Below are 14,843 nucleotides of genomic sequence, written 5' to 3'. Positions count from 1 at the left end.
GTGATGGGCTCCGCCAGGGCTGCCCTTTGTCTCCGGTTCTGTTCATAATTTTTATGGACAGGATTTCTAGGCGCAGCCAAGTGGCGGAGGGCTTTCGCTTTGGTGGCCTCAGGATCTCATCTCTGATTTTTGCGGATGATGTGGTTCTGTTGGCTTCATCGGGTGAGGGCCTCCAGCTCGCACTGAAACGGTTTGCAGCCGAGTGTGAAGCAGCGGGAATGAGGATCAGCACCTCCAAATCTGAGGCCATGGTTCTCAGCCGGAAAAGGGTGGAGTGCCCACTTCTGGTTGGGGATGAGTTCCTGCCCCAAGTGGAGGAGTTCAAGTATCTCTGGGTCTTGTTCGCGAGTGATGGGAGAAGGGAGCCGGAGATCGACAGACGGACCGGTGCAGCTGCAGTAATGCGGACGCTGCACCGGTCCGTCGTGGTGAAGAGGGAGCTGAGTGTAAAAGCGAAGCTCTCAATTTACTGGTCGATCTACGTCCCTACCCTCACCTATGGCCACGAGCTGTGGGTAGTGACCGAAAGAACGAGATCGCGGATACAAGCGGCAGAAATGAGCTTCCTCCGAAGGGTGGCTGGCCTCTCCCTTAGAGATAGGGTGAGAAGTTCAGCCATCCGGGAGGGGCTCAGAGTAGAGCCGCTGCTCCTCCACATCGAAAGGAGCCAGCTGAGGTGGTTCGGGCATCTGACAAGGATGCCCCCTGGGCGCCTCCTGGGTGAGGTGTTCCAGGCATGTCCCACCGGGAGGAGGCCCCGGGGCAGACCCAGGACACGCTGGAGAGATTATATCTCTCGGCTGGCCTGGGAACGCCTTGGTATTCCCCCGGATAAGCTGGAGGAGGTGGCTGGGGAGAGGGAGGTCTGGGCCTCTTTGCTTAGGCTGCTGCCCCCGCGACCCGGCCTCGGATGACGATGCCGGGTCGCGGGGGCAGCAGCCTAAGCAAAGAGCCTAAGCAAAGAGGCCCAGACCTCCCTCTCCCCAGCCAGGGAGGTCTGGATGGATGGATCTTAAAGCTGTTCCACCTTGAGAACCTACTTTCTCCATCACACCATTGTCACTGGAGATAAATCAGATCTCGCATAATAAAGTCACATTAGTTCAGAGGCAGTGTTTTATTTGACGTGGTTATATTGTGACTGACTGTTGTTAAATGTTTATTCTCTTCAACAATGGTGGTCTCATTCTGGTTGAGGTGTTAAAACAACGTGACACTACTATCCACTGCAAAATACTCTGCCCTCCCCTCAGAAAAAGTGGGTGCTAATCATCCTCTTAAATTACTGCTTTATAGCATTTTTTTCACAACTGTTCTCTGACAGTGTTCTTGATTTAGTGGATTCCATGAAATTGCTTTTCGTGTTTCAGTGAACAAAGCTCGATGGATTGACTTTGTGATGCTGTTGTATACTTTACTGTTTCTAATTGTGCTTTGGAGAATGGACCACTTTAATTTCTCAGCCCCAGCATATGTGTTAAAATGCTGAGCAATGCTCTCTGCACCATACAAACTCACCTCACTCCTAAAGGAAACTAAAAATATGTGAAAATATTTATTTAAGTCATTACTTCCTGTTTTTGTATTAGGCAGGCTTGCAGTCATGTCAGCAGGGTCTGGTGTTTAAAAGCTGCGGCTGTCTAACAGTTATGTCACTTATCAGCTTTTCTATAGACTTTCTTATTAAGATTCCTTTATCAATTAATATATCCCAGTATCTCCTTATTGATCCCATTCTGTCAAAGTGTGATAAAATGGTCTTTGAATGTGTGCGTGTGTGTGTGATGAGTGTCTGAAGCAGTACAATACAGTCACAGATATGCAGAGTATAGTGTTAGGCTGTGAACATGTCTTAATGCAGATCATATCTTGACAGAATTCAATTTCCCACCTGAAATTAAAACCCTTTGCAAGACCTAATTGCTCTGAAATTGATAGCAGGAAGTGAGGTGAGAGCTGATGCGCTGTGTGCTTTCCCTCACTCATGTGGTTCTCTTATTTTTAATATGAATTTGATTGATATTTTTTTTAAAAACAGAGTGAGAGCACAGAGAGAGAAGTGGGGGAGGTAAAGACTTATTAGTTTTCTGTTGAGGTTACCAAAAGAAAACCCAAAATATTTGACTGAAGGAGTGTTCAGTCTGTTTTAGTTACCTCGAATGAAGATTGTGAAAACTTTCTTTCTTTCTCTGTTGAAAAAGTTATTAATGTCAGGAACAATATCTCTCCTTCTGTGTCACTCTTGTCTGCTCCAACTCCACCTAGGCCTATTATTTTAGAAATATTTTTACCTGTGTCCTTATCTGAGCTGCTCAAATTAGTTAATTTGATGAAAGCGTCCTGCTGCTCTCTTGATATTTTCCCTGGATCTTTGTTTAAAAAATGTCTTTCAGTCAATCAGTCCCTGTATGCTTACAATTATCAATACTTCATTGGTTTCTGGTCAGGTCCCTGGTTATTGTAAGAATGCTGATTGATCTAACCCAGCTGGCGGCGCGGCAGTAGCATGCAGCGGCCGCTCCGGAGCCAAAATTTGGTGCTACATCGTTTTTGTGTGTAACGTGTTTATTTATTTATTTTTTTGTTTTTTTTAAAAAAAAGCCCTAGCCGGCCGGCTCTCCCGTCCATCATCTTATCCAACGCCTGTTCCCTGGATAATAAACTGGATTACATCCGACTCCAGCAGGCTACACAGCGTGAGGTTAGAGACTGCTGTGTCTTTGTTTTAACGGAGACATGGCTCAGCGACAGAGTACCGGACGCCGCTATTCAGCTAAACGGGCTGGCCTCGTTTCGCGCCGACAGAAACTCAGCTCTGTGTGGTAAGACTCGCGGTGGCGGCTTGTGTGTTTACATCAACGCGAAATGGTGCAAGAACTCTGTGCTAGTTTCTAGTTATTGCTCATCGCTGGTGGAGTTTGTGATTGTTAGATGCAGACCTTTTTATTTACCACGGGAATTCACCACTGTTTTTTTTATTATCGGCGTGTACATTCCACCTGGCGCTAATGCTAAGGAAGCACTAGGGGAATTGTATACAAAGATCAGTGAACTGCAAAATACACACCCGGATGGACTGTTTATTGTTGCTGGAGATTTCAACCATGCAAATCTCAAGTCAGTGCTTCCTAGATTCCATCAGTATGTGGACTTTGCAATGAGAGGGGAAAACACGCTGGATCTTGTTTACACAAACATGCCCGGCGCATAAAGCGCAGAGCCCCGCCCCCACCTTGGCTACTCAGACCACATCTCTGTTATGCTAATTCCAGCATACAGACCACTCGTCAGGTGATCAAAACCGGTTCTGAAGCAGATCAAAACCTGGCCACCAGGAGCCACGGCTCCCTTCCAGTTGCGCTGAACAGCTTCTACGCTCGGTTCGACAGGCAGAACGACGTGGCGGTGAGGAAGTCCACCTCTCCTCCAAACGACCAGGTGCTGTGTCTCACCACCTGGAGAAGGACCTCGGCTGGTCCCTCAACACCAGCTCCCTGCACAAGAAAGCCCAACAGCGTCTCTTCTTTCTGAGAAGACTGAGAAGGGCCCAGCTTCCACCACCGATCCTGACCACTTTCTATAGAGGAACTATCGAGAGTATCCTGAGTGGCTGTATCACTGTCTGGTTTGGGAACTGTGCCATATCGGACCGCAAGACCCTACAGCGGATAGTGGGAACAGCAGACAAGATCATCGGGGTCTCTCTCCCCTCTATTGAGGACATCTACACTACACGCTGCATTTGCAAAGCCACCAGCATTGTGGCTGATCGGACACACCCCTCTCACACACTCTTCACACTCCTACCATCTGGATAAAGGTACCAAAGCATTCGGGCACACACATCCAGATTGTGCAACAGCTTTTTTCCACAAGCCATCCGTCTCCTCAACAAAAAGGGACTGGACTGATAAACACACACACACGCGCACACACACAACATTATCACTCAGCTTAACTTAACTACCTCAAGCATTGAGTCTAGACTGACTAATCAACACAAGCACAAACACACCGACCCAGACCGACCTACACCACCAAACTATCGTACACACCAACCTGTAAATGCTCTTTTGCACTAACTTCTTTACTTCCTAGTCTTCCTTAGATAGTTAGATAGTTAGTTTTTTGTTAATTTATGTTGTAATTATGTTAGGTCAGTCCATCTTGTCTCTGCTAGCCAGCTAACTAGGCCTCTTAGTTAGCTAGTTTAGTGTTAACTTATGTTGTAAATTTATGTTGCATGTAGCACCTTGGTCCTGGAGGAACGTTGTTTCGTTTCACTGTGAACTAAATGTATATGGTTGAAGTGACAATAAAGCCAACTTGAACTTGAACTTGAACTGTTATTCACCCACTGTTAAAAAAACCTAACCTTGACGGTTGTCTTCTTACAGTTTACTTAGACTTAGACTTAGTTCCTCCTTTGGGAGGCAAGGGATTGCCAACGGGCTCAGTTTGCAGCCACATCTCCATCCTCGTCCAATGAAAGATCGACCGCTTTCAGGTCCTCAATGAATGACCGTCTCCACGTCTGTTTTGGTCGTCCGCGGCTCCGTGACCCCCGGGCGGGTCTCCACGACATGGCTATCTTCGGTAGTCGTTCCGGATTTTGGCGAAGAACATGACCGGCAAAACGAAATCATCGCTCCAATACCACGTCCGCTAGTGGTCCGCTGCCTCTTAGCAGCTACAGACCAATTTCAAAATTACCATTCATTGCTAAGATTTTAGAAAAAGGTTGTTGCTAAGCAGCTTATGACATCTTGATGAACTGTGATGCAGGGTACTGTTCTGTCTTGCTGATGTTGGACCTGACCTCTGCCTTTGATACTGTTGACCATCACATTTTGCTAGATAGGCTGAGACACTGGGTGGGTATATCGGGGTCTGCTTTGGACTGGTTGGCATGCTATCTGTGTGAACGATCTTTTTCTGTGGCTAACTCTAAATACAGGTCCTCTTCGACTTCTCTTGAATATGGTGTGCCACAGGGCTCTGTTTTGGGGCCTTCATTGTTTTTGCAGTATATACTCCCTATTCAGCACTTATTGAGCACTTTTAAAGATATTTCTTATCACTGCTATGCAGATGATATTCAGTTGTATGTCTCCTTTAAGCCCCAAGATGTTTTCAAACTACAGATTTTGCATAGGTGCTTAGATTCCATTAGGGGATGGATGGCTGATAACTTTCTTCAGCTAAATGAGCAGAAAACTGAAGTCCGTGTTTGTGCTCCCAAAAATTGGTACTTATGGTTATGGATAGCTTAGGCCCTCTCAGTACATTTGCCAAACCTTCTGTCAGGAACCTTGGTGTAACTGTTGATTCAGCTGTGACTTTGGACACTCATGCTAATTTATTGGTTCGCTCCGGTTTTTATCATTTAAAAAATATTGCTAAGCTGAGTCCCATTATATCACGCTCAGAACTAGAAATGGTCATCCATGCATTTGTCTCATCTCGTTTGACTTATTGTAATTCTTTGTTCACGTGTTTATGTAAAGCCTCCGTGGATCGTCTCCAAGTCTGCCGCAAAACTTCTGACCAAGTCTTCTAAGTACTCCCACGTTACACCTCTGCTGATCCAGTTGCACTGGCTCCCCATAAAATTCAGAATCCACTTCAAGAGTTTGACTTTGACATTCAGGGATCTACATGGACAAGCACCAACCTGTATCAGAGATCTTTTACATCTGTACATCCCCAGCAGGTCCCTGAGGTCATGTGATCAGGGTCTGCTGGTCATCCAACATACGAGGCTGAAAACAAAAGGCGACAGAGCGTTTGTACCTGTGTCCCCCAGACTCTGGAACTCCCTTCCTTTGAGCCTGAGATCTGTAGACTTGATTTCTGTTTCTATGTTTTATCTTTTCTGTGAGGCACTTTGTGATTTTTATCTTGAAAGGTGCTATACAAATAAAATTTTTGCTCTTTATTTTTCTGCCTCCATGGAGGCGGAAAATGGAACAAGGCAGAGCAAACCAGACTAGAAAGGATTAGGCGAAATGTTAAAGGACAGCCAGATTTAAATTGGGCATCTTGCCCATGACAAGAGACAGCAGTTAGTATCACCAACACCTCTAAAGTCTTACGGTATCTGACAGAAAGTCATGATTTGATTTTAATGGTTGCATTAGACTGGGAAACTGTATGAGGGGTTAGTGGTGGGATGCCCACTCCCTGAGATCCCAAAGACTCTTCCATTCAGGCAGTAATCAAGAATAATCAGCTGCAGTAATTAGTTGCCTATTCAGTCTTAAATCGTCATTTACTTAATTAAACAACAGATGGATAAGTGTGCCAGTGAGGTAAGGAAAATATGTGCTTGTTTCTAATACAAATCAGGTTGTTTAAGCAATTTGTTGACATATTGTGTTATTTTATCATCTCGATACTGAAGTGATGAGCAGTGTTCTGCCTTGTTTCCCCAGAGATGGTGGAACGACATCAGGAACAAATAATGTTTTTTTTATCCTAACAAGTCAATTTTGCTCTACATAAGATATATTGAATGTATTTCTGAGTTTTCCAAAAGTAATTTAAAAATAAATTCAACAATCCTGAATATTTGAATGGTAGTTTACAGGACCTAAACAGTTCTATGAAAATTATTGGCTAATTTTAAAGATTTGAGGAAAGTTTTTCTGTTTGCTGGTGTTTTCATAAGTTGCAGTTTGACCTCTGAGGGCCACCGTAGACCATGCTTTATTTTAGTGTCTTTATCTTACAGTATAAATCTTTGAGGTGACTGATGTTGTGTTTTGGCAGTATGTAAACAAATATCAATTGATCCAAAGAAATAAATAATAGATAATATATTCTTCTTAGGGAAAATAGTAAGAACATGCTTTGTACTAGTATCCACCATTGCTCTGTTGAACAGAGGAAGCCTCTTGAAGATGTTTTGTATGCAGTCCTCATGTCACTTACATCCACTGCCTGTAATTTTTGACCATTCGTAGATGCAAAATTCCTCCAGATGCAAAATGTTTCAGTGTCCATTTACTGCCCTTTACAAATCCTCCCACAGTGTTTCAGTTGGTGTCAAATCTAAGCTTTTACTAGCCCATTCCATAACCTGAGAATGAAGAGAACAGAGGTGCACCATAAATTAAAATTGCCAGGTTGTTACACAGAGACGGTGTAATAAAGACTGATTTACTGTAGCTTGCTGCTGTTTCTTCCAGCGTACTTGCCTCTGGCCATTTTACACTGACTATTTATGAAATCATTACATAGTCATTTTACAGTGCTGAATGACACATGAAGTAGTGTACAGGTTAGTGTAAAGTCAGGTGGGTGTTCTGGGAAAGACTACACAGCATAAAATGCTGCGCAGAAAGCAAAGAGAAATCATCTGTTTTCTTAAACGCTCATCTAGTTCAGAATCACAGGAAGGTTTGAGCCTAACCCTGATAACAGAGACTGACTGGCAAACATAACGTAGAGCCATTCATGTAATATGCATTTCACTACACCAGGCCTTTGGTATGACACACATTCTGATCAAAGAATTTACTCAAGTATTTATTTATTTCTTTTTTGTAGCCTCAGAATTTTTGTCTGAAGGCCAAAACATGCTTTACTTTGCTAAGTGGACCATTTGCCATAATGGTCTACTTAACAGTCATATTTTATTCAAACTTTATTTGGATTTTTGAGTTATTACAATCACTACGGACAGAAAAGAAAAAGAGGAAAGAAAGAGAAGTTGAGGAGAGAGTTCACAGAAGGAGAGAAAGAGGGGAGAGCAAACACTGGAAATCTGCTTCGACACCGGCTGAAGAAAAAACAACAACAAAAACACAGCAGAGAAAGCACAACAACAACCAACATGTGCATATGCAGCGCTCCTAATGCAAGATATGTTTAAAGGCCCCAGCCGAACAAGATAGATGTGCACACAAGCAGGCACTCAGACACACACTGTGTTCTTTAGGTTTCTCCATGAAGTGTCTGATAGTGTGTTATTCTGCATACTTCTGGGAATAATTAGTGTGCACTTACAATTAATTGTGTGTATCACTGCGCTGCTAGTTTCCAAACATGGTTGGTCTATTTGTATTACCATTACTACACTTCTACATAGGTTTTTATATAAAGATGCCAACAGTTTAATAAGGGTGAGGGGATAAATGTGTGTCACCCTCGGGCTCTGCTGTGGGGCCTTTCAAGAATGCAGCTGTAACCAGCATCATACTGTCACCTGAAAAAATCGTATTTGTCAAGAAGAGTCTTCTTGTGCCAAAGGTAGGCAAAATATTTCATTCCCTTCTATCTTCTGTGTAATTTGATACGCAGTGCGCATTTAATCTGTTACTGATATTTACTGGCTTCCATGGTCAGGAACCATTATATGCTCTTGGGGGACACTAATGAGGTAGATACGATATTGGAGACTCGTCTTTTTAGCTAAAAAAGACATTTAAAATGCTGCCTTTGGCTCTTCAGTAGGTAATGCTCAACTTTTCCTAACATGTAAGCAGAAATAAATCCTGCTGATTCAGAGATGATGTTTCTGTGTGTTTGTGAGAGAGTTATATGGTTTCTGCACATGTGTGTGTGTGTGTGTGTGTGTGTGTGTGTGTGTGTGTGTGTGTGTGTGTGTGTGTGTGTGTGAGTGAGAGAGAGAGAGAGAGAGAGAGAGAGAGAGTTGTAGCTGCTTTACAATGCTGATCTCCACCTGAGTAATGACTTTCTTAATGTATGTGTAAGCGACAGGTTTCCAACAAATTATCCATAGTAGGTACAAACACAAACAATGGCTGAACAAGTCAGCAGCAGAATGGATATAAATCATCCATTTCCTGTGCAGAGCATTTTAGGAGCTGCTTATAATTTCAAAACACCACCCGGACAAAACCACCAATCTTCTCCACTAGATCTCAGCCATCTGTGGACTTATTACCATATTAGTATTGAAGGTGAATTTCAAAATAAAAGGCTGTTTATAAATCAGAATCTTCAGGTTCCTAACTCGATGTCCTTCCTTTCTGCATTCATTTTCTTTGCCCCTGAAAATAAAATGTTCATTTCTAATACTTTTTGAAAGCCTTTTGCTGGCAATGACGGCCTGAAGTCTTGAACTCATGGACATCACCAGATTCTGGGTTTCCTCCTTTTAATGCTCTGTCAGCTTTCAGTTTTTCCGCAGCTTAAGGATGGCTTGTTTCACCTGCCGCATGTTATTGAGGCAACTGTCCGATTACCTTTGGTTTCTTTAAAAACAGGGTGGCACATGTTAGCTGAAACTCCTAAACCCTTCATCTGATTTGTGGACACTGTCAAATGAAAGCTGACAGTCTACACATTATGTCCATGTCCATGATATATAACTATAATTGGAATATGTTTCAGTAAACAGGTGAAAAAAACTTGTTTCATTGTTCAAATAAATATATATGTATATATTTCCAGATCTACAGGATCTGTAGACTGCACAGGTAAGAATGTAGGAACTGAGCAGAATATGAGACAATGTCAAATAAAGTACTACAGGAGGCTAAGATATTACCTCTAATTATACCTGTATTAGAAACTTTGGAAGAAAGCATCAAATTTGTTACATTTATTTGTGGATTGAAACTCTGTTGACACAGTTTTGGAAGAATTAAGTCATTTTTGAATGGATGAGAATAAAACAGCAGAATTATATTATTGTTAGTCAGCAGGGAAATGTAGGCTTGTTTGGCTAATTTTGTTTCATTGTTGTAGCAATTATATACATTTCTATAAATTTCAAAGCCAGTTTGTAGTTTATCTATATTTTCTCTCAGCTCTCCAGCAGATTCTTTATCATCGTCTTCTCCAAGCTGGTTGACTATGTATATTAGCAGTTCTGATAGGAGCGTTATGATCAATAATTTGATAGATGGCATTCGAGAAATTGTTCATCATTTCATCACATGTTCACAGTACTGCAATGAGCACATTGAAAATTCACTGATAAATGACATTAGTGATTTTGAACCCACATGGCCTCATTAGTAGTACAACTGGTCAGACTGAGTGGACCGTGATGAACTGGTTTCACCAGCTGTGACAAAAGCAGCTGAACAGATAAAACAATATGATAAAGTGGGAGAAATGATTATTTGATCCCCTGTGGAATTTTTAATAAGTAACACAGACAGAATTCGGTCTCACACAGATTGATGGGTTTCGGCACACAGATTAAAAGGTTACCTATAAATCAAAGTTCAAACATCATGTTTGGGACTTCATGGCAATGGCAATGGCAATGAGGAACCATGTAGCCTATCGTAACATCTTGGTAGAAAATTGCCTTCTCTCTGCCAGAACACTGAAAATGTGTCATTGATGTGGAGGGAGCTGAAGCTTTGAGTTTCCAAGCGGCAGCCAAGAACCATGAAGGATATAGAGAGTTTCTAAAGCGGACTGGGACAAAATCTCTCCTGAGATATATACAAACCAGGTCACCAGCTACAAAACGACCTTACCACTTGCCAACATGGGTTTTTTCACCAGGTACTGAGTCATGTTTTCTTTGTGGATCAAATACTTATCAAATACTAATTTAAACCTTTATTTAATCTGTTTTCTTTTTTCTTGATTTTTTTCAGGGGTGGGGTGATATTCTTCTCTCCTTTAAATCAAAGTACCATAACAAGTAGAGACGGATCATTTCTTTGTAACTGAGCAAAATTATAAATTCAGCCATCGATCAAATAGTTATTTCTCCCACTGTATGTTTGAGAAAAAAAGTTTTGCTCCAACTTTCTTTGGATGTCTACCATCATTTCTGAATAATTAATTACTTTCCCAGAGGACACCGATATTTTCATAGGAGACATTGTGAGTAGAGCAGGCTGATGAGGCCAAGCTACGCAGTGACAGTAACCTACTAAACACCCAGGCCACAGGTGGGGATGGGACAAGACAACATTATGGTTTGTTATAGACACAGATGATCTGGAGAAAGGAAAGAGAGACTTTTCTTTTAAGAATTAGTTTTAGTATGACTAGTTTAGGAAATATTGTTTTACAATTACTGTTTCCTTTGCTCTCTCAACGCGAACTCAAATGAGTTAGTGTTTGGACATTAATAATGAGAACTCATACCTCAGGGTTAAGAAGCGCATGGCTGACGTTTGGTTATATTCTATAAGCATAATATTCCTGCTTATCTTAATATACATAAGAGCTGCCTTTATTTCCATTTCATGTGAATCGGTTGCTGCACAACTTTTACTTTCTGAGGTCTAAGTTCTCATCAACAAGGGCCTCACCCTCATTTTAGCCCCAGTCTGTTGGCAAACAGGAAATGTAATTTTTCCTCTAATTACATTGCTTTCCATTTTTTTGACATTGACAAAACAAAATAAGAACAATTTTCTGTTGGAAAACATAAGTCTAGAATAGGGTTCGGAGCTCGTTGGTTCAAACAGAACAGAAACATGTTGCGTATTTTGAGATAACATAAAAACAAAGTCAGCGTACTGGGAAGCATCAGTTTTGATTTTATTTACTTTTTGTTCATTCACATTATAAAGACTTTTTTCTCTCATCTGTGGACACAAGCTTCCTGCGGATTTTCTGCATTACTCAGACCATAACTGAGGCGATCTTTGTTTGTTTGACACTCGGGTTTCTGAAGCAGCAAATGGAATAGAAAGTTAACTGCATTTTCTTTTAGGTTTTAACAAAATTAGACCAATTAATTTTATTCTCATGTTTAATATTTTATAACATCTATTTTTGTTTTATTTTTTACTTTTCTCATTGTTCATGTTTCAGAGCTTTTATTCTTAAGTTTGCCTTAAAACTTTAGCTCCCTTGCCAAACAGCATATTAATAGACAGTGTAACGAACTGATTTAATTTGAAGTGCAGTCATAATTAATTGACCACATGATAATACCTCTGCCAGGACAGCAAGTTCTAAAATGCCTGGTCTTTTGTTTTTGCCTGACTGCTTCCAGAAGGTTCCTTTGTATTGTGGATTGTTTTAGGACCCCTTGATTTGCATAGCCTACAGTCACTATTTAATTCAGAGAGCTCAAATGAGCTATATATGTGAATCACAATTACAGGTACATATTCGAGGACACCCTTTGAAGTTTTAAGACCACACTGTCACAGAACCGCCTCATTTATGATGCCTCTTGAAGTAAAACTTCTACAGAACTACAGAAATGACATATTCCACAGAAGCTCTGCGCTAACGAATGTAAAATCACAGGGGTGAAGAAAGCATTCTTTATTTAAAAATAATAATAACAAAAATGTTGTTTTATCATGTAAAAGAAGCACATCTTACACACACATTTATATTGTATCAATGTGGAATTATTGCTGTATTTAATTGCGCTTAAAATATCCAAAATGAGGCATTTAGCCACAAACAATAATCTGCTGGAGTTTATTATATGATGTTATATTAGCAATAATGTGCAGGTGTTATGTGCAATGTATTGTTGGGTAGTTACATTTGTAAATTTATACAAAACATACATTTATTGATATTGTATCTCATTTTAAATGGCCTGTATTTGTATAGCGCTTTACTAGTCCCTAAGGACCCCAAAGCGCTTTACACATCCAGTCATTCACACATTCACACACATTCACACACTGGTGATGGCAGCTACATTGTAGCCACAACCACCCTGGGGCGCACTGACAGAGGTCAGGCTGCCGGACACTGGCGCCACCGGGCCCTCTGACCACCACCAGTAGGCAATGGGTGAAGCGTCTTGCCCAAGGACACAATGACCGAGAATGTCAGAGCTGGGGCTCGAACCGGCAACCTTCCGATTACAAGAAGAACTGCCAACTCTTGAGCCATGATCGCCTCATATATAAAATCTATTTTTAACTGTAAAGTCTCAGCACATTCTGAGAAGATATCGTAAGTCTGAGTATTTTTTAGGTATTATGTGGTTTCTAAGGATTCAGACCAGCAGCCTTTAAAGACATAAAAAGCCTTGGAACCTTTCTATCCTGTTTTATCTTTTGTTGTCAAGTCTGACAATTTAACCAACTTCATTTTCAACTTAAAACATCTGTATTTGGAGTGTATGTGACTTTGCAGTACAGTGTAAATGCAGTGGTGTTGCAACAAAACCACAGTCCAAAACACGTTAACAGCATTAACAGATCACATTAGTTGCAGTTCAAATGGGGCTTCTTCAGTTTCTTCTTCATTTTTCGTATTTGCCTTCTTCCTAATTTCTTGGTTTTTTTTTTCATATTTGTTTCAGATGAAGCAGACCTACTAGGCGTCAGCTACCATCAAACAGGCCATTTTAGCTCCTACTAACAATCAACAGGTGAGCGGATTTCAGATGTAAGTGGGAAAGAATAAATAAATACATAGACTATATGCATTAAAAGGGTTAAGTTTAACCCTAATTCTAAACCCAAGGCTCACAAGCCACACGCAGCTCTCCTGAGCCACAGGTTGCCGGCCTTTGTACAAGACCATGGCCATTTCTAAGTCTTTGGGAATCCAGTCAATGAGGGACACCGATTATCCCCAAAAGGAGTACGTTTTTTTTCTCTTGGAGAAAAAACTGTTCCAAATTTTCTCTAGAGCTAATACCACAGCTGACCGCTCATCCAGGAGGTCATCTAAAGCACCTCACTTAACTCTGTTAGGGTCACTGTTCATAATTCAACAAAGCGACTAGGCAAAAATGACATGTTCACAGAGTGCATAGAGGTGAACTCAGATGTTGAACTCTTATGAAATGACATGGTATCAGCAAGGTGTGCCTAATAATGTGAATGTAAAACAAACAGTTTAAATAATCTGAATAGTGTGTAGCTCAGGAAAACAGAATACAGTATGACCAAATGAATCAAATAAATACAATAAAGCCAAAATAATAAATATAAATATTAAATTATAATCTATAAAATAATGAATCAATAGGTGGAACTATGCCAAACAAAGCAAAAATACAACAGTAGAGATAATGTCAGATGGCATTAAAGTGGCTGAACGCAAGAGTGTAAACTGTAATGAAAGGTGCAGTGTAAAACAGTGTATCAGTATAAATGTGACATTGCATGGTTGAAAAAAAATGTTAATATAATGAATACATTTGAATAACTGACCCTGACCCTTGAAAAACACCAGATCTGACCACGCCACATTGATGGCGTTCCACTCCAGACTGCATCTAACCAGGAAACTTTGCATCTAAAGGTTTTCATAGAATTTGTAACCAACCAACCAAAATAACAAAGAAATTGCTCTGCCTCACAACAGCAGGGTTGCAAAGTTTCTCTATAAAGAAAAAAAAATAAAAATAAAAGAAAATCAGTAGAAAGGAGTCCTGGTGGTTTGGCAGTCGGGTGCTGCTATTGCTCTGCAAGTGACCAACCCTGATGCTATGTTCTGCTCTTTCTTTGATGGTTGTATAAGATCTACATAACAAGGGGGCTACTTTGTGCTGTTCAGGGCAATGTGACAGGGTCTCAATCTTTGAACCCTGACTTACAAATTCATTTGTAGCAGTGCCCTGTGAAGTGAACATGCTCAGAGCCAGCGAAGTGCTACATCTGTAAAGAACGCCTTTGAAGAGTCAGCAAGTGATTGAAGACCACTGAAGGTCAGGGGTTCAACCTCCCAAATTGCCTGCACAAAACAATTCTTTCTCTCCTTTTGCCCATCTGTCTCTTATTATGGTGAATCTAGCATTGTCTAAAATCATCAACAACAGCCTGTTTGAAATTTTCTCTGATCTCATACTGACTAACTAATGTCTGTTTGAATCCATGCTGTTTTTCCTCATTAAATGTACATTTACTGCATCACCAGAGGTAGTAATGGAGGTGTTTTATTTATCTATTCAGCCTTTTAAAGTCTCAAAA

The sequence above is a fragment of the Astatotilapia calliptera genome, chromosome 2 (genome assembly GCF_900246225.1).
Source record: "Astatotilapia calliptera chromosome 2, fAstCal1.2, whole genome shotgun sequence".
Classification (NCBI taxonomy): Eukaryota; Metazoa; Chordata; class Actinopteri; order Cichliformes; family Cichlidae; genus Astatotilapia; species Astatotilapia calliptera.
This window is presented reverse-complemented; position numbering follows the sequence as displayed.